Consider the following 26,567-nt stretch of genomic DNA (forward strand, 5'->3'; position numbering starts at 1 on the left):
GAAACAGATGGCCAGATTTTAATGCATTTACTACTCTAATGTAGTCATGTGTTAATGTTGTGGTTATATTTGAACTGTTAAGAGCTACAAAAGTGATCTCGGAAGTTAGATTGGCTTTTAAGAAGCAGCACTTTTTATTTGTATCTGTATGTCTGTATATTGAAGAAACGCTTGCCCATAATGTGCTGTACTTTGGTCAAATCTGTGGTTTTAGCAAGCACTCAAGTATTGCTGTAGGCTTTAAAAGCATAGTTCAAATTGAAGTTTCTAACTGATAATTGCTTTGTTATTAGGTTGACACTGTGATGTCTATTGTTTGTTTGTCTATTAAATATTCATCAGTGCTAAATTATCTGTTTAAAGTATCTTAATTATCAGGCAATTTCTTTTTTAGGAGTCATAGAAACAGTGTAATGTTTGTTGTGCAAATCAAGTACCTAAACAGAATTGACGTTCTGTTAATATTATTTCAGAAAAACATTCAGGGAAGAAGATATGAAGCTTAATTATCACCAGGGAGTCATTTATTTGTGTATCTCTTCTATCAAGTATAAGTCTTTGTTCACCCTACAATATGAATGAAGTGCATTAAGCTGTAAAGTATTTTCCTTTGGGGATGTGTCGGTTAGCATAATACACATGCATTTAAAGACATTAACTATAGTCAACCTCATAAAACCAATTCATGAGGGAGAATTTAAAAGTGAACTTAGCCCCTCAGTTTCATTTGTTGATCAGAGGTAATGGAATAAATTATTTCGAGCAGACACTACATCTACACACCCATGTACTACAGCAGCATTATAGTGCAATCTTGAAGAGTGGCAGTTAAACAGTGAATATAGTTAGGTCTTGATGTAAATGGTGTCCTGAAAGTTTTTGTATTTTTATTAAAAAGGAATACATCCCACAAAAGGAAAATAGTGAGACTCCTGAACCTCCCTCAAAAAGTGCTACAATTAAATCAAAATCATCCATCCATCCATTTTCTATACCCACTTCTTCCTTATCCAGGGTCACGGGGACCTGCTGGAGTCTATCCCAGCTCTCTTTCGGGTGGAAGGCAGGGGTACACCCTGGACAGGTCACCAGTCCATCACAGGGCCACATATAGACACATAGAGACAAACAACCACACACACTCACACTCACCCCTATGGGCGATTTAGAGTCACCAGTCAACCTGACATACATGTTTTTGGACTGTGGGAGGAAACCAGAGTACCCGGAGTAAACCCACACAAGCACAGGGAGAACATGCAAACTCCACACAGAAAGGCCGGGTTGCGAACCCACGACCTGTGCAACAGTGCTAACCACTCAGCCACCATGCTGCCCATCAAAATCAAAAAATTAAAAAGTGTAATATTGTTGTTTTTGCTGTTGTTTTATTGTAGTTTTTCTGATACTTGTCATAATGATGTTTCTTCTGTGGTGCAACCTGTGTTCTCCACTTTTGCTGCTATCAAATACATGAAAACAACTTTAATCAGTTTAATCAATTGTTTCATTTCTGCCCATTTTACTTGAGTGAAATACAGACACAGAAAGTAGTAGGCAAAGCTCTGCTCCTCTCAGGCTGGATTGCCAGTTGTTTTCCCTAAACAAGAATGAGTACACTGGCCAACAAAACCCCTGAAAGAACATAAGGATGGAGCCTAGGGCTAGGCAGCACTCCAATATCACTTCTGTCTGTTTAATTTGCCTCTCTTATTTTAAGACATTTTATTATTCTTACTGTGTCTGTGTCCTATATCCTATCTCTTAAAGTGCAGGTTTGATGGAGTAACACCTAACTTACTTATCTCTCAAACGGGTGTATTCACTCTCCAAAATACGGTTTCTTATCTATGTTGTATCTTTAATCAACCTTGAAAGAAATCCCTGCAGATGGGCAGTTTTAAGTGACTGATTCTATAATCTTTAGAGCTGATCAGAGCTCACTGCTGTAGTAGGAGATAAAACACTAATTTAATATGGGTTTTCAGTGTTTTCTCAGGTTGTGTCACAAATATTGTGAATTGGGAATGTCTCCATTTGCATGTTTGTTTCGAAGCAGCACTCAAGAGTGACCTGAGAAACAAATCATTCATGGGAAGCTAATTGCCGTTGTAGTGCTTGATTGAAAATGCTTGCAGCCTTAATGGAGCTTGTGCACACTGTAATGAATTTGGTTATGCTGCACGCTGACTTGTTTTTGTTGGGTAAATTTGGTGATCTAGTAAACTGTGAACTCGAATCTGGCCATGCCTTGATGGCATTAGATCAGAACAGTTGTGTTGATACCCATCCATCATTGTGGTGTGTTGTTTAGATGGAGTGAGTAGAGTAGTGCCACACTACGCTGCATTATGCTCTCAGTGGGCAGAAATGTTTTTGTCAGGACTGGGAGAAATGCCAGTAAGCTATACCCATCTAGATGAGTGTTTGGGGCTGATAATCATCTCACACAAGTAAGTGCAAACACTGTGGCTTGCTCAGTAATGTAGAAACTGAGTTCATAACCTACTTCAGTGAGGAAAAATATTTCAACTACCGTAAATTAGAAATCTTCAGCAGAAAACATAAAATCAGGACATATACACCAGGTTGGGTTTGGTTAACTTTATTACTATGTGTTCCTGTCGTTTTCCTCTCCACACATACAATAACTATTCCCTGCCAGTATACTTATATTTAGGTGACTGCTACAGGAAATTTTTATTCAAATTCCCCTACAGACATGTTGAGAGGAAGATTTACAATGCAAAAGACTGTGGGAGTAATGAGCTTTGACCTTGTCTCAACAAAGGAAGAATTTCGTTAAGTCTGTGGTGTAATGCAGGTAGGAAACAAAGTATGCAAAATATTTGCACTGTAATAGATGGGTAGGCAAGTGGAGAATGGCAATTTGTATTTCAAATAGGGCTCATCATTAAACACTTTAATTGCTCTTAATGATTTTATGGCGCAATTGTTATCACTGTCATGAGATTTCTTTATTTTTTCAAAGCATGGAACCTATTTTTTAAAAAGGTTAGCTCTCTAGTGCACTGTCAATTCTTAGGTCATTCATCCATCATCTACCACTTATCCTGACACATCCAGGGTTGTGGGGGGGCTGAAGCCAATCCCACCTGACATTGTGCGAGAGGGTGGTTTACACCCTGGACAGATCGCCAGTCTATCATAGGGCCGACACAGAGAAACAAAGAAACACTCACATTCACATCTATGGGCAATATAGATTCACCAGTTAACCTAACCCTAACCTGCATGTTGTTGGACTGCGGGAGAAAGCCAGAGTAAACCCACACAGACATGGGGAAAGCATGAAAGAACTCCACATAGACAGTGCTAACCACTACATCCCTCTGCAGCCCATTGTTAGATTAGTACAAAGTATTCTGATATAAGCAAGTGTTTCCCCAGGCAGTATTTATTTTGAAGAATATTCTAGTCTTTAGATGAGTTAATCTATAGAACTCTCCCTCCCTCCCCAATTTTTATGCATATAGCCTATTATTTCCACCATGAATTTACCCAATATCAAACACAATCTCTTTGGTGAGGCATAAAAACCTTGAAAATCCATCAATGTTGAATGTTATTTATCCCTCATGTATTGGTAATTCTAAAATCCTGATTAAGGATTTTAGCAGTATTAACAAATTTGAAATTTGTTAATACTGCTAAAATCCTTGGAGCAATTGTTATCACTGTCATGAATTATTAACAAATTTCAAATTTGTTAATACTTTTCTCACTCAATGAACAATGATCCACATAAATTGTTTAATTGAACTTAGTGGGAATTGCACTTGTTTGTTAAGTGGTATTTAAATTTAAATGACTGTCTTCCTGTCAGCAAAATGACCTTTATCAATATGTATAGATTGGAGTTGCTATAGCACTGAAATACTGCATGTGTGAGTAGCCTATAACTACAACTGTATGTAAATGGCACCTCGGTCGATGATGGACTGCAGATAGTGAACAAGTTGATTATCATAATCTTATAGTTTGGGCATAGTGGTGAATTCTTAAGTCTTGGCAGGTTGTGACAGGTCCTTCTGGGCTACACTTCTGCCCATTTCCTACAGATTATGTAAAATCACTGCTCATCATGTCATTTTGCTGAATCTTGGTCTTTAAGTTGTGAGTTGGCTCTCATCTTATCATCCAGATGACAGCAGGTGCCAAGGGGCTAAAACATGGCTACTGTTGAGAAGAGGCTCTCTGACACAGTGTGACTTGTTGATCTACACATTTAAGCTTGTAGGCAGACTTCATCAGCAATTGGATGTTCATTTCGCCTCTAAACAAATTGATTCCAGAGCCAGACAATATATTTCTGAGTCGCTAATATTGCTGGGTAATCGCATAAACTGTAGGCAGAGATGTATATGTTGGCGGATTTGCATAAAGTACACTAGAAGTAATTTAAAAACAGCCATAATTTTATTGTTTGTTGAGCTGATTCCCTCGTTTAAAACCCTGCAGCAGCTGAGTTAGTACAGTTGTACATGATGCAGATTGTCGTGATAACTATGAAGAAAGTCTGTGGAATATGTCTAGAATATATAGACAGATATGCAGTCAGGATAGGGGCAGCTGACACTGCGACACTGAGCCTTATGTGCAATAATACTTCACAAAAGTACTTCCCATAAAATAGAATTTGCAGTGGTAGAAGATCAAATCCAGCAGCCACTGTGTGAAGTCACTGTAATCAATTAGTTTAAGTAGTCTTTACATCTGTCAGCTGATCAGTTTAAAAAAATAAATAAATACAAAAATAATTCATGTGTCCACAGTGTACCCCCCGCTGCTCAGCAACAGCAACTGATATGTGAAGCCAAGTGACACTGAAAAAGAACGAGTGCTGTACTGAATAATGTTTCATGAGTTTTTCAAGAGGTGATGACTTGTAAGAACTTATTAGAGTGTATAAACTCAGCAAGTTAAGAGGGTGAATGGGAAGAGCGACTGTGGAAATACCTGGAAAGTAAGATAACTTCTAAATGTATACTAAAAATACAGCTAAGGTGTGCTGCATTTTAAAATGAAAAATCCATGACCATTTTTCATAGCTGACAACTTCAAATATCTCTTTGCTCTTCTTATGACAACTGTTTCAGGGATTTAGAACATTTACTGGGTTGAAGGAGTATTTGACTGAGCTCTTGATGTGTTATTTCTTGTATGGGCAAATGTTGCCACTAATTAAACTAAATAAAACCAGTTTAAATGAACAGTGACAGTTTTAGTAGCGTAGATAACCAAAATTAAGCAACAATGTGCGTGCATGCTCAGCTTCACTGGTGTAAATGGAGTGGAGTGCAGCTGCACTGGGACCTGTTGTCTGAGAAGCAGTTGTGTGTCCTTGTAGAAATAGCTGACCCAGTGTCACCTGTAGGACATGTTGAAGAGCTGAAATCCCTAAAGAGTCATCTGTCATTTACTGTATATTCCTTTGAAATACTTATCGTGGAGCATCAGGCCCCTGTAACTGTTTACAACCTTACATGTAACATTGGGGTCTCCATTTATTAGAGTAGTACATGAGAAATTTACAGATAAAGAGAATATTGATTTAATAAGCTTGTTGAAATGAGTTTGGTGCAGCATGCTCTCCAATTACATTCAAATATTTTACTGGATGGGGATGTGCGGAATGTTTTATCCAGTATGTAACCTTAACATGATCATATGTAGGAGGAATGGAGACATACCTCACCAAATGTGGCTGGGTAATGTAGGGGTATGGAAAAGTGCAGCCTTGCCCAAAGTAGGTGGGGAATGTATGCTAAATGTGAAAGTAAAACTGTCATATTGCGTGGTACAGCTAGAGCTGAGGGCCAGTAGAGCCTCACAGGAAGGCAGTGGAGCCTCACGGGGAGAGGTGGGGGCCTCACAGAGGGCAGTGGAGCCTCATGGGGAGAGGTGGGGACTCACAGGGGGCAGTGGAGCCTCACAAGGCCAGTGGAGGCTCAAAGGGAGAGGTGGGCCCTCACAGGGGACTGGAGCCTCACGGGGAGAGGTCGGGCCTCACAGGGGACAATGGAGCCTCACAGGGAGAGGTGGGGCTTCACAGGCGCAACTGTATCCACTGGTTTTAGCAGTGATGAATAGTTGGGGAAAAACCCGGACCTAAAGAATTTGGAAAATGTAGTAGGTGTACCTATGGGTATGTCACAAAAGGAACCCCATTATTTATGAATGCTGTATGTGACATTAATATTTCAGAAAGACATATTTACATTAGAACGTCAATATTTATGGGCTGGAAAACCCCAAAAGGAAGTGACTTGTAAAAAATATAATGTTGACGACAATGAACAATAGTCGATGTATCTCCAGGGATCACTCAGGTTTATTTGTAACTCTTGCAAGTGCATAATAAACCTTTGGCTCAGACTTGGTCGACTTGAGAGTTTGATTACAAAACATTGGAAGAAGGAGGACAGTGTCAGTGAGAGGTTCAACAGCTGCACTCTGCCTTGGCCTGAATATCCTCCATGACAGATGCAAAACCACAAATCTACATTATCCTTATTATTACGGAGTATTATCTAAACATCATTATGTAACAACAACAGTTACTAGAGACTGATCAATATCAGCAGCAACTGCTTTGCAAAATGATTTTAAATGACTTTCACTGTCATCTAAGGAAGGTTGAAACTGTCCAACCTAACTGATACTTTGTCATTTCCCTCAGCCTACCGTAGCTACTCTCCTCTGCATTCCAGTCAGGATGTTTCCAATGAGCCCCATCTCTGCCCTAGACTGCCTTATGTCACTGCTCACATTTGACATGAGCAGATAACAGTGCTAGTTATTACAGCCCACTGCTGCTGCAACTACATGACAACTCTGCTGAAATATCCAAAAAATGTTTATAGGGTCTTACAGTGTATTGTAGTTAGTAAAGGTTTTGGCTTTAGATTCAACAAAAAGCAATTACACGACTAGTATTATCTACAATTATTAAGTCTGGTGATTATTACTTCATTACAATCTTGTACAATTTATGCAATGAAAGCTGTTTTAGTTGCATTGTGTTCTTCTCTTTCGATGCTGTGATAATTTTCCTAACTTGCTTTAGGCCTTGGTCAGAAATAGAGGTGGGTGGTATAGACAGTGGTGGAAAAAATAGAAAGATCCTTTTATGTAAACACACAAATACCACAGTGTAATAATACTTTGTGACAAATCTGGATTCCAAATTTAAAAAGCACAAAAATATCAGCAGCTAAGTATATGTGTGGTACCAAAAAGTAAGCAATGGCACATCTTACATGAATGTGTTTCATATTATTGCATCATATTTATTGAGGCATTATTATTATCATGGTTTACTGAGGATCAATAGAGTTTAACTATTATACTATCTCACCATTTATATATGAAGCATTTTACTCAAACTCATTCATTTAACACAGTTTGGCACAAGAGATCAAATATAATGAGATATACAGAAACAAAGGCCTTTAGTAATAATATCCAGGGCAAATTTGTATTTCAGCCAATCAATACATTTTTCATTGATTTGTATTTGGGTGCAATTGGCTGAGTTAACCCATATGTTAGCCATTCTGCTATTGTTCTGTCAAAAAGGTCCCATTTATCACCATTAAAACACTGGAAACGGCACAATAAAGAAAGCATAGGTTCATTATCGGGAATGCAAATCCCCTGATAGAGGGTGTTGCATTGGGTACAGGTTGTAAAACCATTTGAGGTAATTGTGATCTGCGATTGTAAATCTAATTCATTTGATTTGATATCTGATTTGTGCCATTGCCACTGTGAAAAAAAGACTCTGTGAAGGCAAAACTGGTTACCAATAAACTCAGATTGCATACCCAGAACTAAATAATAACTTTGACAGTAGAAGCTATGTATGTGCTGGTACATTGCTTCCCTTCTGTTTGCAAATGGAAAAGAAGTATCAGTTTGCTTGAGACTGTTATTGTTATGAGTTTGTGTGAGTGCAGGTGGAGTAATATCACTTGATGAAATTATTTGTAGAACTATGCGTTGTTATTGTGAAAGGCACATTCATTTATAGTGTAAACTAAGGTTAATCTAGTTTAACTCACCTTCATGACTTGCAAATACAGAATGACAGATAAACAGAAGATTGTTTTTGCTTTAGCAAAACAAGCACCTTTGTATTTTTTTGGTGTTGTTTAAGCACAATGGGTATTTTGCACCTTCGGCTTGCATGAGTGAATTTTCCATTAGAGTACAGCAACACAATGAGGAAGCACAAATAAATATGTCTCGGAGTAAATCGATTCTACCTCTTACATGTTCAGAATGTTTATTAATTTCCACCAAAATTTTGCCCAGAGCTTGAAAACAGGCTTGTCCTTTTAGTCCTTTAGTCCTTTATATTTTAGTTCACTGAATCACTAATCACAGTGACAGAGTTTTGCTAGAAATCACTTCACCTGTCATTACCTTGATTTTGACCTGCATCACACTATTATGATACAAAAAGGGTTGCAGCACTTATCTCCTTTATGTTCATTGGCTGGTTTGTTTATCTTCACCAAGCATGGGTTACTTTATATGAAAGCCAAATTTCCAACATATTCCTCTGTATTATACAAGAGATTAGCATTCCTAATGTTTGTTTATGGGCGGAAACATTCCTTGTAGCAATGATAAATTCACATGAATCAAGTGAATTCCTTCACTACCCCAAAAAAGGTTTTACCCTAATAATGAAAAAGTTTGCATTTGTCGTCCACTGTGGTATTTTGATATCAGAGGCTGCAGTTTTGAATAACTGTTATTAATAAAATGAGTCTATCAGAGATTTGTGTGTGCCTCTGGGCTTTTCACTGGCGCCTTTTTTCTTCATTAATCCCTTAGTTCACTCTTGGTACATAATGTGTTCTGTCATGATTTATCCCTTTCATTTGTATGTGCAACAACCATGGCCAGTATTATGTTTACAGTTCCGTTCATGTGTGGTTAAATCTAAATCTAATATACCTTTACTTCACACCAGGGTTTACATTGATGGCATTATGTTCTTTTATTCCTTTCTGTATAACCCGTGTTGGATATTGTATAGCATTATCTTTACTGCTTTTTTTTATAACGTTAGCTGAGAGATGTTGAGTAGTACATAGTAGACTGATGGCAGTCAAACACTTTAGTATGAAAATCCAATCTTATAATGCTCTTGCCAGAAATTGAGATAACATCACAAATAGGCTTTGCAACAAATTTATTTTGATGCACTGTTGTAGTCTGCAGTGGAAATAAAAAGCTGTTAGATGATGTGATGTGTTCACTGTCAGAGGGTTCGGACAGAAGGTTACACTTCTGTTATGATAGCAACAGACTACCCCAGCACTCTTCTGCCTTCAGTCTGTAACCATCTGAGCTGACATTTGAGTTTTTGTTTTGTACATTGATATGAATGTTTGTAGCTGAATGCCTGACCTGTATTTATTTATTTTAACTTTATTTATCAAGGGAAAGTGGCATGCTATTTTCAAGCAACATGCTCAGCTTTATTATGTGACTTGTGTGATACTGATGGGATTCCACTAATGTTGTTGCTCCTCTCTAAAACCTAGAAATAACTAAAGCTGAAACTAAGCATTATTTTCATCATTGACTAACCTGCCATTTATTTTCTTAGTTAATAGGATATTTGTTTTGGTCTATAAAATGTACAATAAAGGTGACAAAATCTGCAGGATTAAGCTTCTGCCACCTAATTGATAAATCGACTAAGTCCTGCTCTGAAAAACATCAACACACCAGCCTGTGAACTGAATTATTATTTCAGCTTTCAGCAGTGTCTTTATGAAACATATCACCTCGTGATTCGACAACTTATGCCCCTGTTTGCTTCTCTCTTCTTCCTGGTAACTCCAGGATTTTAAAGGACACAGCCAAAAGGAGATTCTTTTTTTTTTTTTATTTCTACCTTATCTGGATCCATGTATGGTCTTATTTCTGACCAGTTAAACATCTGATTTACCAGAGCATCAAAAAGGCTCAAACTATTGAGCATCTGAAGCTGAACAAAGTTTTTTTTTTTTGCTGATTATTTGATTTGCTGAGGATTTTCATAAGACAAACCAGCTACAAATGAATGAGAAACAAGCCTTAAATTCTGGTAATTAGACACTTAAATAGTTTAATGTCTCATATACACATTCTTGATGGATCTTTTTATTCATTTCAGTTGTGAACTGAGATGAAATCTAGCCCCTCGTCACCTCGGACGAGTCTGTTGCCATGGCAGTTACCTTTCAGGCATGCTCTGTTGCTGTTACCATGAATTGCATTATACTTCAGCACATTTATCTAACTCATCTAACCAGTTTTTGAGGTGCAACAGGACTGTTCCTGTTTAACACGGGGTGCAACTAAAAGATCAGCCCTATTTTCTATGTTGTTTCCCTTCCCTTCTTCCCTGCTCTACAGTGTCACTAAATGTAGAGTGGAGTAGATCACCAAAGTTTGACCATGACGACAGCAAAAATATATTGATACATACTTTTAACAGTGATATTTTAACATCAAAATCTGAAAGCTTAAAAATGTAATTCCACTTAAATAATATTCTATTCAATCTACAGATATTTAATTTTGTTTTTCCCGTACTCATTTTAACCTTTTAGAGAAATCACCATTAATTACTTGTCAAAATATATTAATCTCACTCAGAGATGATTGAAACATTTTACTGTTGCACACCCCCTCACCACACTAGTAATTGAAGTTAAATGTTGTTGGAATTTGCACTGGAGGTTGTTACACGCAGCACTGACATTCTAAAGCTTAGCAGTAAATCAGAAGAGGAGGGTCCTTATTTTGAAAAGTAACATTGCTGTAAATAATGCAGTTCACATTTCTGTCTGGTTTGTCACATCCACTTAGCTGCTTTGTAGAATTCTGTCTTACTTGCATTCAAACATTCCACTTTGTTTTTTTTAAAGTGACTGAATTTCTTACTGATTGCAGTATAAAAGAATGATGCTCTGTGCACGTATTTTGTTACTGGTTAAAATTATGACAGTTGTAACATGTTCCAATTTATTAGCTTCTATTAGACTCCCTTGAGACTCATTATATCTGTGCAACTGGAGGACATATAATAATAGTTTCACTGGGGACAGGATCCTCAGCAGAAACAATTTTTTGGGATGTAAAGCTATCACCCCTGTGAGTTTGCTTGTTCTGTTTGGTTAGGGTGTTTGGCTGCTGTATTGTGGGCATGAAATGGCAAGTGTGTATTGACTGACTGAAAACTGAAATATTTGGATATCCATGACAACAGTCAAATGTGACTCAGGCTGCGTTCAGTTTGGTGAAATTCAAAATTACAAAGGTTCTCATTTATTAATGGGTTTGATTGGAAGCCTACTCGCCACCTGTGGATTTTAATGGAGGGCACTCGAAGTGGGCATTGTGTTATTGCAGAGCACAGCTAGAAATGCACTGTAGGTGTTGTGAATGTGCTCTCTCAGCTTGCACTCCTACTAATATTGACAAAACATCATGAATCAGACAGTGTCTATATCACCATCATGCCAGTCTTTGGGTTTGCTGTAGTTTCAACAATAGTCTTATAAATGAGGGCCAAAGTGACCTAAATGAGCTTGAAAGGCTAATAGGGAGGACGTTTATGGAGCCGCAAACATGCAAGAGAGTGACACAATCGCACAGTTAGCACAGCATAGAAAACTGGCAATGTATTGTTATCTATAATTGTAATGACCTTACCTGAAATGTGTTGTTCTGATACGTGTGAAGAGGAGTGGTGACTCATCTAGTTTGCATTTTCTGTAACTGCGCTTATCTCAAAGTGTCTCTATTCTGCAGTACAGTTCGTACCTTCCTGTCTCTGTATCTCTGGATTAGTAAACCTTTGCTGCTGCTGATTCATACTTTGCCCAGTACAAGACAATCCACAGCTAAGACTGTTTTGATCTGACAATGGTATTTTTTGGTATGATCTCAGTTTAACAAGCAACCCAACAACAGCATATTATTTGACAAAAGCATATACTTAATACATGTGTTGCATTTTAATATCTACTAAAAAAAATGTGTTGTTTTATTTTTAGTCTTTCCTCTCAGCTTTTTTTATATGTAATAGCCCCTTGAAACTCCTTTGGCTGTAAATGCTTATGGTTTGAACAAGTTTTTTTAAATTTATTTTTTCATAAAAGAGTTAGTTCAGTAATTATTGGGTTTCTCAGAATATAGTAGTGAAATAATGTAGCTCTGTACAATATCCTACAGTCTGATAATTTATGTTCCCTGGAAAGCCCAGGGAGTCTCTGTTACGCTCTCACTGTGTCCTGATGTCTGCTTCTTTGTTTTCTCTCCATCTCTATCTGTCTCTGCCCCATCTAATATTAAGGTTTATTAGGAGTCTATATGTGACAGCCACAGGGGGGCATTTCTTTTTGAATATGCTTCACACTGAAAGCGTAAAACAGTAGCTGTTATTAAGAACCTGCTGTTTTGGTGGCCTAACTAGCTCTCTCTAATGGCTGGTTTTAGGCTACATGTTGCACAGTAGTCTCTTCATAATGTGACCATTATCAAGATTCTTTTGAAATCACTGTTTACAGTCCATTTCCAATGCCATATGGTAGCTGTGAGCTGCAGTCAATATCATGTTTGCCGCTGTTGCATAGACATCAGCGTTTTTCTGTATGTCAGTGCAGTGCCACTGCTCAGAGCTGATGGAGATGCATTTCAGTGGGTTGTGGGAAGGCTCTCTGCAGACAAGTCAATGTCTCACTCACTGTGGTTTGTCAAGCCTAACACGCCTAAGGCAGATCTTTCTCGGCCTGCATATAAATTAAACCAGATAGCCTTGTCCATGCTTTATTATCTGCTGTGCTGATGAGTGCTGTTCAAACTTCCCACTGAGAGGTGGTACTTATTTCACAGAGGCTAATGACGGGTGCGTCAACCGCATTCACTTGCTTCAAGCTGAGGATGAGTAACGACAGTTGCTGCATAACGGACTGTACATATGTTTGCCACATTTTGAAAAGATTGAAAAAATTGTGAGTCACACTGACTCATTGATTTCACCAAAGGCAGTGATATTTTTTTGGTGTTTTCTTCACCCATATATTGTATCAATGTCATTATCAGCCCTAAATATCCAGTCCTGGTCAAGCTAAAGACTAAAATATCTTTGTGAAACCAACCCCTGAAGTGTTGACCCAACGCAACAGATTGCCAGCAGCTGTTATTTTGGATGCAAGTGTTTTGCAGCCTCTGTGTTTTCTGTAACAGCAACGTTTTATCTGCTCAAAGCATTTCTTGTGTCTGTGTTTGTGTTTGCTAATCTAAATTGCTAGTGGAGAAGCTAATACAAGGGTTTGAGATGCAGAATAGAAAATCAGCCTTGGCTCTTTCATTATCCTAATGAACTCATTATGAGTCTGATAACTGTCCTCAGTTGGCACAACTGATTGGATGCTGTTGTCATGTGATATTTCATCATGAGTTTATGTTTTATATTTCACTATGTGTTAATGCAAGAAAAGTACACTGTATTGGCTATGTCTTATTTTCAAGCAACATACAGTAATTGTTCTTGGTGTAGATGTGGTTGTGAATACAGTTTCATGAGGGCTGATTTTGTCTGTTAGATCATCTTTCGTCCTCTTACACATTAATTATTAAAACTGTAAAAAATGATGAAATTAGTTGAATCACAGAAAATAGAACATGTGACAAGATTAGCTGGATCCAAGGGAATCTGCCCACATGAAGTTTGGGAACAAGAGTGGTGCTAGTGATTCAGCTTGGGATTTACAGGATGTGCCACACATGGAAGGGTTAAGATTGTTTCACATTGGTTTAGACACATTTGAAACTCATGTCTTGTGCCTTCTTCAATCACAACCCACACCCAGAATGAATTCTCAAAGGAAATAAAGGAAAAACCTTCACTGGCTTTGAAATCACAGAGAGATAAGTTTGTGTGGACTCTAAAAGGTAAAGGAAGGTAGCGCTTAGATACAGATTGCTTGGATACAGATTGTTAAGCAGGATTTACTCATTGGTATGCATCTCTATGTTTTTTTTTTCTCTTTCTTTACCTATTATCATTAATGTCTGAGCAGGGGCAATGTTCACTTAGACTGCTGTTCCTCCTAATTTGCCAGGATGTGTTTTTCCTCATTCAGACTCGTTTCAGACTACCTTTGCTCGGTCCTTTTTAAAGGATTTCACTCAAACTCGTCTTCTACCTCCTTTGCTCACAGCCCACACCCAGTCTCATTTACCGCATCAATTTCCTTTCTCGTTTGCAAATCAGAGCAAATGTAAAAAATGCCATCTTCTTGTCTGTGAATGTGAGGGCCCATTCTCTGACATGTTTGGCACATGAAGGTAGCCCCTGGCCAGGCACCAAAACATTGCTGTGAATAGGCTGCTGCATGTGATAATAGTAGAAGAACATTAATCCTGGCTTTGTTTTAAAAATAAGATGTACATTTCACTACTGTAAGTATGTTAGATACATTATTGTTACATCTTTGATGTCCTACTTCTCACTTCTGTGGTGTTTATGCTGTGTATTTCCTAGTTAATTAATATCACCAATGATGTGATGTGGGTTTCCTTCTGTTTTTAAAACTTCTATATTTAACCACATCGAATGCTGTGTAGAAAATATTTTCTTGGAACACTTGTTTGGAAGGCTGGGTATTATGACCCGTGACAAGCTGTTATGCAGGGACATTAACAGTGGTGTATGTTTTCAGAAATAGCAATGAAATCATGGTCTAAAGTAAAAAATAAAATCATGAAGTCTTGCTGAACACTCAAATCGTAGTACTGGACTTCATAATTTTGAAGTTCAGCTTTTTCCTTCCAGACTTGGTAAAAGTCCCACACGCCATAGGCATGTTCTGGCAGAATGGTGCTTGGCTTGTACCAGGGGGTGAGAAACAGCTCCCTCAGCCAGCAGGATAACATTCTCCTCCCCTCCAGTCTCACAAAACCGCCTCCTGCCAAGAGTCTCCTACTGCACTGCCACCTGGTCTTCTGTTGTAAGTCTAATCCCAGCCAGAGACCCATCCATAAGGCAGCCAGGTTTTCTTATGAAGCTGTAGTCCCACCATCAGACCTCAGCGAAGACCCTGGCAACACCTTGTATGAATAAGCGAGCATCAGTGCCAAGTGTTTATTTAATCCAATTGTTTAGGTGTGATTGAATTACAGGGTTGAATTAGCATTAAATCAGTTATTGGCTTTTACTACCATTTTCATAAATGTATTGGCTAATTAAGGTGGCCGTTGATACATAGCAATCCCCTTCTTGGATAGCCAACATTTTCAATCAGAAGGCCTGTGTGAAAAAACCCACAACCAGTGGTTACAAATGAAAGATAAAGTATAAAAAGGCACATTTGTGTTGTTAATACAATGACTTACCATGATTTCCAGAACTGGCTGGTTTTATTAAAAAAAGGCATAGGCATTTAAGACAATTGCATGCTTTTGATACAGGAGGCGAGGGCCATACAGAGACCCAGACATTTAGTTATTCAGTATGAGGAAGGTTGAGACTGACCTTTTTAAATAGAATTTTCCCTAAGAGCCGTCGCCAGTGACCAAATTTAAGTCTTCAGTCTTGTGGATGTAAACTCTTGACATTCAGAGCCCTATGTTTATCTCATTGATTCAGCAAACGTCAAGCACCAAGGCATTGCAGGCAAATTCCCTGCACTCCTCCAGTCCACCTATCATTTTTTGCCTCTTTCTTTAGGGCTTGTGTGAAAGGTGAATACAAATTGTATGTGATATTTAAACAGTCGGAATATCTGCCTAAACCAAACAGTCATTGCCCAAAGCAGGTTATCTTTATTGGCAGCATGTTAAAAAGCATGGTGTTGATTAGTCTCTAATTTGCCCTGCTGTCTTAGTTGAGAATACAGCACATTAGCCATATGCTTAGAGGTGACAAAGCTATTGTCAGAGGCTCCAGCACAAACTCCTGCTCTGCCAACTGTTGCTGATGATTCTCTATTACCAATTTATTCACAGAGAATGTAGTTTAAATCTAAATTAGCAATTGTACCAGTTGCGATGGAAGTCATCAAATGTCTAAAAACATATGAGTTAAAGGTGTTAGTAATTACTTTAATGAAATTTCACATCTGCAATCATTAATATCATAGTGAACACTAACAAGAATGGTGATTTTATAAATGCTGAAAGTGCCAGGAGAATCTTTGGAAATCTCATAATTAGAACTGATTTTAATCCTTGCGTCACCACTTGATTTTCTTTTGACATACAATCACACATGTTTTTAGTCCACTGAATTGCCAGATACAATAGCAAGAAAAAGTAAACCAATCCCTTGGTATTACCTGGTGTACTGCATTAATTGATCAGATGATTTGACCTTCATTTATGTCGTAACTACAAACAACTACAATTATCCTAAATTAATAACACAAGCAATTAGAATCATTAATGTATGTATGTATGTAATAATACACCGTTTAAACATTTAAAGTTTAAAGGTGGAAGAAGCACTTGAACCTTAGGATATAAAGGCATTATTGAAAAATTGAAATTTTTTTTTTTTTTTTTTATAGAACTGCTTTAGTTCAACCATATTCTTAGGATTTTTGTTATGAATAGCTTTCTAAGGTCATTCACTGTTCATTGGATTAAGGTCTTGACTCTGACCAGGCTGCTCCATAAGATGAATTTTCTCCTGTAGACATCTTCTCCATAGACTCTGTTTATGGTCATTCTGTGACACCCAGTTTCTACTGAGCTTCAGCTGGTGGGCAGAGCTGATATTATCCTTTTAAAATACCTTGATAACCAGAAGATTTTGTTTGCTCCTTGATGATGGCAAGATGTCCAGTTTCTGAGGCAGCAACGCAGCCCCAAATCATGATACACCCTCAACTGTACCATTGGGATGATGTTTTTATGTTGGTATGCAGTGCCGTTTTTACAATCTGTGTAGTGTTGTCTGGTCTTTCCCAGCGCTTCAACCTCAGTTTCATTAGTTCACAAAGTATTTTCCCAGCAGCACTGTGAAATATAGTAAGGTGCTTTTCTAGAAAATGTCAGTCATGCAGTGATGTTTTTTTTTTTTAACCAAAATCCTCCATAGTGTGCTGCTGTGAACAGAACAGCCTCTGAAAGTAAACACAGTGATTTGTAGACCTATGAACCAGCTCCAATGATTCTTGTCATCCCTTCATTGTATTTTTTAACCTAATTGAGCATTTTGCCTTTGGAGTCAGCCAAGATGAGTACCCATTTGTAGAGAGAGTAGCCACAGCACTAAATCTTCTCCATGTATTGACAGTTTGTCTAAGTGGCCTAATGAATAGCTAATTATTTTATTTATTTATTTTTTTAGATTACTTTGTAACCCTTTCCAGCTTTAAGCATATTGCCTGTAAGTCTTTAGAGATCTCTCTTTTCTGAGACATGGTTCACATCAGTAGATGTTTCTCATGAATAGCAAACTCAAAATGTTCAGTGTTTCTCTTTAACCTAGCACCCCCAATAGCCAGAGGGTTTCTGTAAGTGCCTTGTGCCCTGCACAATGTGTGCATGACTTCAGTAGTCTGAGTCCAGCTGCCAATGTGTTGCATGCCTCTCTCTCTCTTTTTGTGTTCCTGTTTCCTGCCCATCTTTTTGTGAATTACTGTGAAGTAAAGGCAAAAAATGCCTACCTAAAAGAATTTCTCAAAGTAGCCCTAACTCCCACCTCTAATCTTGTTTTATTGATCATACTTCAGGTTTGCAAACTCTTGACTCCATTTAACTTTTGTTGATATCGTTAGCCTAGGGGTACACATATTTTCTTTACAACCTAAACTGTGAATGTTTAAGAGATGTAATTAAATATGGACAAGAACTATACAATTGTTGATGTGTTTTAAGTTACAACCCCAATTCTAAAAATGTTGTAATGCTGTGTAAAATAAAACAGATGCAATGATCTGCAAATCTCATAAACCCATATTTTATTCACAATACAACATAGAAAACATATCAACTGTTTAAACTGAGAAAATGTAACATTAAAAAAAAAAACAAGGCAATTTTGAAATTGATGGCAGCAACATGTCTCAAAAAAGTTGCAACAGGCCCATGTTTACCATGGCGGGGAGTTGTTTTGTTATCTGTTTATTTCAGAGAGGGACTCTCCTTTTTTCATATCTGTAAACAGATTAGTTGTTGGGTCATTTTCTCTCAGGCATATATTACAGAGCAGCTGGATGAGGACATGCATGTTACTCCATTCCCCAGTTTAACTCTGCCAAGCATCATTACAAGACAGCAGGATGAGTCATGCCATACGCTTCTCCTCCCTGTGCAGACTGTGTGTTATGTTGACCAGAGAATATCTGTAGATTCATGTCAAGGCAGAAAAATGTGGGGCTCACTCAGCTAATTTCTCATGGCGGTGTGCCAATGGGGCTGGCCCGGACCAGGGAGCACTGGTCTTTACCTTGGGGAACCACAGTATACACACAATCCATCATAGGGCCACCACAATCAGCTATCCAGTCGGCATTCATTGATTAATGGAGTAGTTAGGTCCCTAATAAAGGTCTTTATGGTACCTCACATCTCAAAGAAATCACAGCAAATCAGAGTCTTTAGGGATGTGAATGTTTTGGGGGTTTTTTGTGTGTGTGTTTTGCTAGAATGATCACTGTTTTAACACAGGTTCGATATGGATGCAAGTTGTCTTCTTATACCTTTAAACAAGCCTGTTAATCTATTAATAATGGTTCTATTTTTATTCTGGATGTGCTTAAATTGTAAACACAACTGCAATGTAACAGAGATCAATATCTTGCTAAATCCACTGTGCCCCAAGCCTCTTTTGTGCATTTAAAGATGACAGATCAGCCATAGAATACACAGTCCCATATGGGTGTAAGAATCCCAGGGCACCTCATTGGATCTGTGTACTGTCATTGTTCACAAACATTGTCAGACAGACAGCATCATGACTGAGCAGATGATGAGGCAGTTGTATTGTCCCTTTGTTCCTTATTGAAGCACAGTGCATGGAGCAGCTAGAGCCTTTTTTCTCTTGCAAGTCTCTTGCTATATTGCAGTGTGGACTGGTGTTGAACATATGTAATTACCTGAGCCTCTGTATTTGGGATTAGGAGCAGAATTGAAATAGCATGGATGGCAAAAGGGAATTCAAGAGCAGAGACAAAACTAAGCTTTAGTGATTACATTGGGAGCACTAGTGATTGCAGCACCACTGTGTGCGTGTGTGCGTGTGTGCGTGTGTGCGTGTGTGTGTGTGTGTGTGTGTGTGTGTGTGTGTGTGTGTGAGAGAGAGAGAGAAAGAGTGTTGTCCATAACTATCATTAATTATGGGAAATGAAAGCTAGTCGTGTGTTGGTTCTAGTGCAGTTTTTCTGGTTCTGAACATACTCCCATCTGGCTGCGGTGCAGTGGAGATATTTATGTAAGGTTGTGACACACCCAGACGCAGTAATGGTTGCATCTGTTCTGTCAGTCTGACCTGAGGGTTTGTTCTGTTTGCAGAGCACTGAAACATACTTTGAGTCGGTGACCCGACTGTGACAGGAGGCTTTTTGTTTTGATTTCAAAAAGCTTCCACCAGTCCTGCACAGTTCAAACTGTGCTTTATGAATGCAAAGCTGTCATGGTCAAGTGGTCATTTTTCATGGGCATTTTCTGGCTACTGGTCTAGACAAACCTTTGATTGTACAACTAGAGGCAGATGGTTTGAATAATATGTGACTATAGCACTGCCTGTACACACTGACAGTGGTCATAAAATGAATGGTTATTAGTGTACAACTGTTTTTATTACAAAAATAATTAAGAAAACTCTCCTCTATTTCCATGTATACAGTTATTATATACAGTTCAAGAATCACATTCAGGTTCACTAATATAACATGTGTCTGTTTTAATAAAATGTTTACAGAGTCTCAGTTACAGATTTACGCTCAGTTACAGCATATTATTGCATATTAACTCCCTGAATTGCTTTTTCACAGTCAAATACAGACTCTGGTACACAGAAATCCTTGAGTTGAAGTCTCCTATGGGGCCAGTTCTTCATTAGTACATTGAGTTCAAGATTTTCGATATTCACAAGACACTGTGAATACTTATGAGACATGATAGCTAAATACATCTGACTTATAAGATATATTCTGCTAAAAGTGTTTTTTCTTTTTTTTTCTTTTACCGTGCGTGGAGTGATGTTGTTTCTAATACCAGGTCCGTCTGCTGTTAAATGATATTGTTGTAACCCTAAGGAATAGAATGTGGATGTGATGTCTTAAAGGACATAAAAATACTTTCAAACCACTCAGGCATACAATCATATCAGCACTGGAATCTATTAGACATTCATCCAATTGTTTTTCTCGAGTATATTATTAAGTTACAATGCAACTTGCTTGGGCTTTCTTCCTTGCTGATTCCTTGCTGGCCTGAGATTGAACTGGTAACTCCACCATTTGTAGGTTGATGATGAGCATTTATCTTTATGCCCACTAAAATACTCTGTGTGCAAATATAGAGCTATATATTTTAATGGATTTATATTTTTGTAACTATAGTAAAATATATATATTTTTTCCATTGAGAGTTCTAACTTCTGTAACTGTAAAGAAGGCATATCTGCAGCAACAGACATTGTTTAACTTAATGTTTTTTCACATGGCAAAACATTTTGTCAGCAGTCTTAACGTGTGTGGAGTTTATACTTGTAAAGCAGTTAGCCCAGCAGGGAGCTCAGTTAATTGCAGCCAGGGAAAATAGTGCGCAAGCTCAAAGTTGTCACACTTTTGCTGATAAAATTGTAAGGGACAAACACACAGTAGTGGTGAGGCTCACTAGTGCTGTCAAAGCTTTGATAGATACTGTAGATGGAATAACAGAGCTACAGTAAACAGAGAGAAACAAGCAGGCAAAGGAAGTTAGTTCACATCCTGGACATAGAATAACTAATAACCAGCACTGACATCTCACGCACAGAACTAAAGACACATTGGTGCCATAGATGATGACACCACTGTGTCTTCAAAACAATTTAATCAAAAACAGTCAATGACATTTGAGGTTTTCTTTGAAGATCCAAGATCTGTTTGCAGGCTGTGTGGGTGAAGGAAACACAAGACAAAGGAAAAGGGAGTGTTCTGGGTCATGTGTTTCTGTAAGGGAACATTTTGTGTGGGAAAGCACAGATTCTGACATCAGTGATGCTGGAAATGATTCTCGAGCAGTATAAAACTATGATAAAGGATGCTTTTATACATTTTAAAACCACTATCTAAGAGGGCGTGGACAATTTATTTCTGGCTGCAAGTGGTAGTAGTGGGCTAGTATACATTTTAAATTATGATAACAGTGTAATCAGTTAAAATAGCATTACAGTGGAAAGACAAATATTTATACAATCTCAAAGTACCAAATAAAAAAAAAAAATATATAGATTTTTTTCCCATCTGTTAAATTCTCTCTCTTATCACTACAAATGTCTCCAACTTAAAAGCTTTCTCTGCCTTTTTTTTTGAGTGACATTGTTTAATATAACCAAAATAAAACCGATAGATCTGAATCGGATGGGAATGTGGGATGTGACTCAAAAAAACACAGAAACATGTTTTTTTAAAAAAGATGAAAGGAGTACAGCAGATTCACAGGCGTACCAGCCACTACAGCAGTCTTTTTTTTTAAAAAAAAAAGCCTTACTTTAGAGCGTTCTCTTGAATGTCTCCATCATGTTACTGTATTTATTCTCTGTATGCTGGTTTGAAACACATCAGAAAGTTGACATCTGTTGTGGGATCCAATTTCATTGCCACTTGTACCTCAGTCTGTTCATTTCTCTTCAGGACAGGGCTGTCATCTGCACTCTAAACAAAACTGCTGAGAGGGCGACTTTACATTTTGTTTCATGGTATTAAGGTGAAATTATTGGCTGCTGCCTAACAGACCACTGAAATGCAGAAGTTTTGTTGTTGTTGTAATCATTTTCTACGTGCATTGCTCGTAGTTTGAAATTGACAGCTGAGAGAGATTTGTCTGCATGTTCATGGGGATCTATCGGGCTGGTTTTGATAAGTGTGCGAAGGATTATTTCACCTTCTGGCAGCTGTTACTTGTGTACAGAATTTAGAAAAGTAGCTCCAAAAATCTGTAGTTTTGTTTCCATGGCTCATTGCCTGACCGTTCTTCAATTTAGATGTTGGGGCGTCCTGAACCGCATGACTAGATAAAATGAGACTATACTATAGTCTATATACTACAGAGACTATGACTATATCAGTCAACCCAAGGCATGTAGCAACTTTAGATAAAGTCAAGTGGAATATTGACAGAGACTCTGCAAACATAGGTATCACAACACTTGCTATGCTTTTGGCTCAAGGTTTCCTGGTGCCTGAAAATATCACCCAGTGCTCGATCTATCGGAGTGACAATTACTCAGCTGACACCAATCTGAAGTCTAAAAGGTCATGTGTGTAGTCTGACTGAAGTTTGTTTATCTTCTCTAAATAAATGGACAGCTGATAGGGAAGAGGAATGGTGGAGAGAGCTCATTATTAATGCATACAGGTTTCACAGGGCCATTATTAACAACCTCAACCGGATCCTATACATCAATGCTGTTATAACATGGTAAGGAAAAATTAATACAATATACATTATGTTTTTCTGCTTAATAGATACTGTTTTAGCAGCGGGTTTCCAACATGGATAGTTCAACATATTTTACTCCTTTGAATTCATGATTTCTTTGTCTTGGTATTACCGCGAGTGAGCTGGATATTCTTTTTTTACTGGTACTCACAGCAGTTAATGTCCTTTTCCTGGACACTACTTTTGTCAATAAAATACTCTATCAGCTTAGCAACACTATGATTGCATATAAGTAAGCCAGAGACAATAAGCTGTACTATAAATCATCAACCAGCCAACTCGGGCCACTTACCTGCTTGAGTTGGCTACCTCCGCTCTAATAGTAGTAATGCAGCAGCTGAGAATAGAAGTCAGTTAAAGATACTGTGTGATTGTTTTCTCAATCGGCTTTCTATAAAATGCTTGATAATGGTGATTTTTTTTAATGGGTTTTTTTTTGGTTTGTTTGTTTTTGTTCTTGTTTTTTTAGCTGACTGTCCAAAACAAACAAAAATGTGTTCAGTATACAGTAGTCATGCTCATGTATACATCTAAACACTGATCTTTTTGTCTTATAATTCTAAACCCAGTGGCTGTTTTTTCAGCTCAATATTGAGTCTTGTAGTGTTGTTGTCAACTAGTTCCCCCTAACCCCTTGAAGTTGATGTCACTGTAATAGTTGCTGTGCACTCTTACCTTTACTTTCATACCTTCAATGTTCTGATAGGCTCTACTGTTTTTTCTTTAATGAGCACAACACCAGACACCACATATTCAATATGTGGAAAGTGATTCAGATCTGGAACATCTGGAACATTTGTATGCTCATAAAGTATCTTCAAAAACGACAACCAACAACCACTTGCCTAATAAATCAGAACTGACACCACTTCACCTTGATGTTCGAACCCACTGACAATATGCATATTCAAAAATACACACATAGTTTCTTTGTGGGAGACGATAATAAAACACTGAAATAATGAACCCAATGCACCTACTAAACATTTCTATTGCATATTTAACAGCCTGTTGGCTCGGTATCATTCTGGTGTAGAAGTGCAGCAGCACAGATGGGAGGCGTCCTGCAGAACTATTCCTGTGCTTTATTTACATCAGTTTTACTTTCTTTGTCACACAGTCATCGACTGTTTTCTCTGGACACATCACAAGCGATGAAGCGTGGGCTTCTAACACAGACACAGGTTATGAGTATTATCTACTCGATGTAGGACTGTAGTGTTAACACAGGAGGTGCTGCATTCATTAATTATCACTCACTTCATTATACTTTAAATGATAAGGTAAAGTTTTCAGCAGAGAGGTTTCATAGTGCCGGAAGACAACTAATTTTATTTCAGGCCTCAGAGAAAAAGGCGAAATAGAAAAACCAGGGGTACATTAGAGAGGAAATGAGAGAATTGATCTCAGTCACAGGTTTCATGATCTTTTTCATATTTCAACCTTTGGACAGTGTTGAAAGGTCAAGTTCAACTGATGTATGTTCAATGTGAGACCTGGAACAGCAAATAAATGTTTGTGTGTACACAGAAACACATTCCCATGCATGCACTTATCCACCCACTCATTTGTACACACAAAAACGCAACACAGCCTCCTACACACATATGCAAGCAGCATAGAAATAATATCACACACACATGCCATGGAACACGTCATGTCCTGAGCATTTACATTAAAATCCAACCTGTCTTTTAAGCCTGCATCAGAGAATGTTTTGAACCGTCACTTTTTTTTCTCTGTGAGTTAAAAGGATGCTCAGCTGGCCTTAGCAAAATAAAAGAGGGAACTAATTTACTATTCATGTCTGTACAGCCATTATCTGTTTTATTTATTTTATGAGGCCCTGTTGATGTTTGTGTGTCTGTCTGTGTGTGTGTGCATGTATGCAGATAAATGTCAGGGTAGGGGATGTATGCCATAAATCCTTTGATGTTTTAAGTTTATTAAATTTGAGCTCAGTTCAAGTGTGAAGATTGCCAAGTTTAGGGAGCATTTTGTGTCTGTCTTGTGAGGCAGATAAGACTTTTCCTTTTGAACAGTAGTATTTTGGTGAATTGCTTTATGATTCAACTGGCTTTGACAAAATCTCTCTGCTCAAGGACATCACACTCCTACATATTCCCTCAGTCTGTTTAAATGGCACTGTGCTATGTAATGCTTTTATGTTGCTTATTAAGATGCACAACTGACAAAAACACAATATGTCTTGATTTGGTAAATGGAACTCATGCTGTAATAGGTCCCAGCTGACTACTCTCTTACTGAATATGAAGCAACTGGCATCTTATTCTGATTGTCCCTCATTTATCATTTTTCTGCTTGTGCTAGGTACAATATTGACAGAAGGTGGGTCCTGATGAACCACAGAGACTGTGATTTTCTGCTTCTTGTTGACAGTAGTGAATACCATTATTGACATAATTAAAATATTCTGAAAAGGTTGTGTATGATGTTTGGGAGCAAATGGAAGTGAGTAACTCCAAGGTCTGGCACAACTAGAAATATATTTCATTACATCATCACAGTTGACAATAATGTTATGTTAACAGAAACCATCCATTATCTACACTCACCTATTAACAGAAATAGTAATAGAACAAATAGAAGTCCAATTATAAATAAAAGAATCATCTTTTCCACCAAGCTGGGGTGTGATGTTTGTATGTATTGCTTAGTCCAATCTGTGATTTTAGCACTCCTTATGCTGTCCTGTAATTAAACATTATTACATATGATGATTCAAATTACAGTTTAATGTAGGGCAGTAAGTCCTGAGATTAGGGAACTACACTACCCATAACTGGGTTTTGACTTTTGATCTGATTATTTGGCATCACCACTCATGAAAAAGAAACAGCTCTTGTTAGCGCGACCCTCCTCTTTATAATGTGGTAACAATAGAAAAAGGTCAGTGCTACCATTAGTTTAACTTGTTTAATTTAAGAGCACAATGGCACAACACAATATTGACAGGAACAGATGGGCAGAATAGCTAAATGGTGCAAAATAGGGGGAGAAGACCTTGTATCACCTTCTGTTGTCTATACATTTTGTCAGTATAACACACCGTATAACACACCATGGAACTTGACGTCTCCTAGCAACTTCTGCTCTCGTATCTACTGCAATCATGGGAAACACCTCAGAGGCCCATCGCTTAGACAGTTTGTATAATGTTCAGATACTGTTTTACTCTGATACTTTATATCTCATTTCATAAAATGCTAGAAATTCAAATATCATTTGGTAGTGAAATAAGAATGAAATCTACAATCACAGTTTTAGAACAGCAGAGAAATAGCCTGATCCAAGCTTTTATCCCCCTCAGACAATCTGAGATTTTCAAACGGTGAACAGCAAAGGTGACAACTTGCTCTGCGGCAGCACGGATATTTAAAGAAGCACAGTGCTGGTTTGATAGGGCTTCAATAATTTTTCTTTATAATTTACCTCCAGCTTTCTGCAAAACAAACAACATATGCAGCTCACGTATTCTTAACCATTCTGTCCCCCACATTTGGCATGGAGCCCTCTACTCTTCATTATTGTCTCTTTTTTCCAAATCAGTGCACACACAGTTGCTGCTGTGAGCTGCTTGATTCTCAAGCCGCATTTTAGCACAGTACTGCAAAAAAGAGGCACATTTTGTATTTTTCACAGTGTGCACTGTATCATGATCCTGCACAGCTAGACCCAAATTGTGTGTGACCCACACTTTGTGAAGCTACAGGTAGAGTTTATGTTTTGTGTAGTGTGCGTTCAGCTTTGCTTGATACTGCAGACAATCTATTGTTTACAATTTCCACATCCTGCCACGTTAGCTGACCCCATCTTGGTATTTCCAGTGCGGAAAGAACAGGTAGCTGTTTCTG

At 38.0% G+C, this 26,567-nt stretch overlaps 1 protein-coding gene across 1 annotated transcript in view; it reads left to right on the plus strand.

Moving 5' to 3' along the window:
- The window catches only part of asic1c (acid-sensing (proton-gated) ion channel 1c), a 76,404-nt gene that overhangs the window by 1,616 nt on the left and 48,221 nt on the right, over positions 1 to 26,567 (plus strand). The gene's annotated exons all lie outside the window — the stretch shown is intronic.

This window comes from Mastacembelus armatus, chromosome 17 (genome assembly GCF_900324485.2).
Source record: "Mastacembelus armatus chromosome 17, fMasArm1.2, whole genome shotgun sequence".
NCBI classification, from domain to species: domain Eukaryota; kingdom Metazoa; phylum Chordata; class Actinopteri; order Synbranchiformes; family Mastacembelidae; genus Mastacembelus; species Mastacembelus armatus.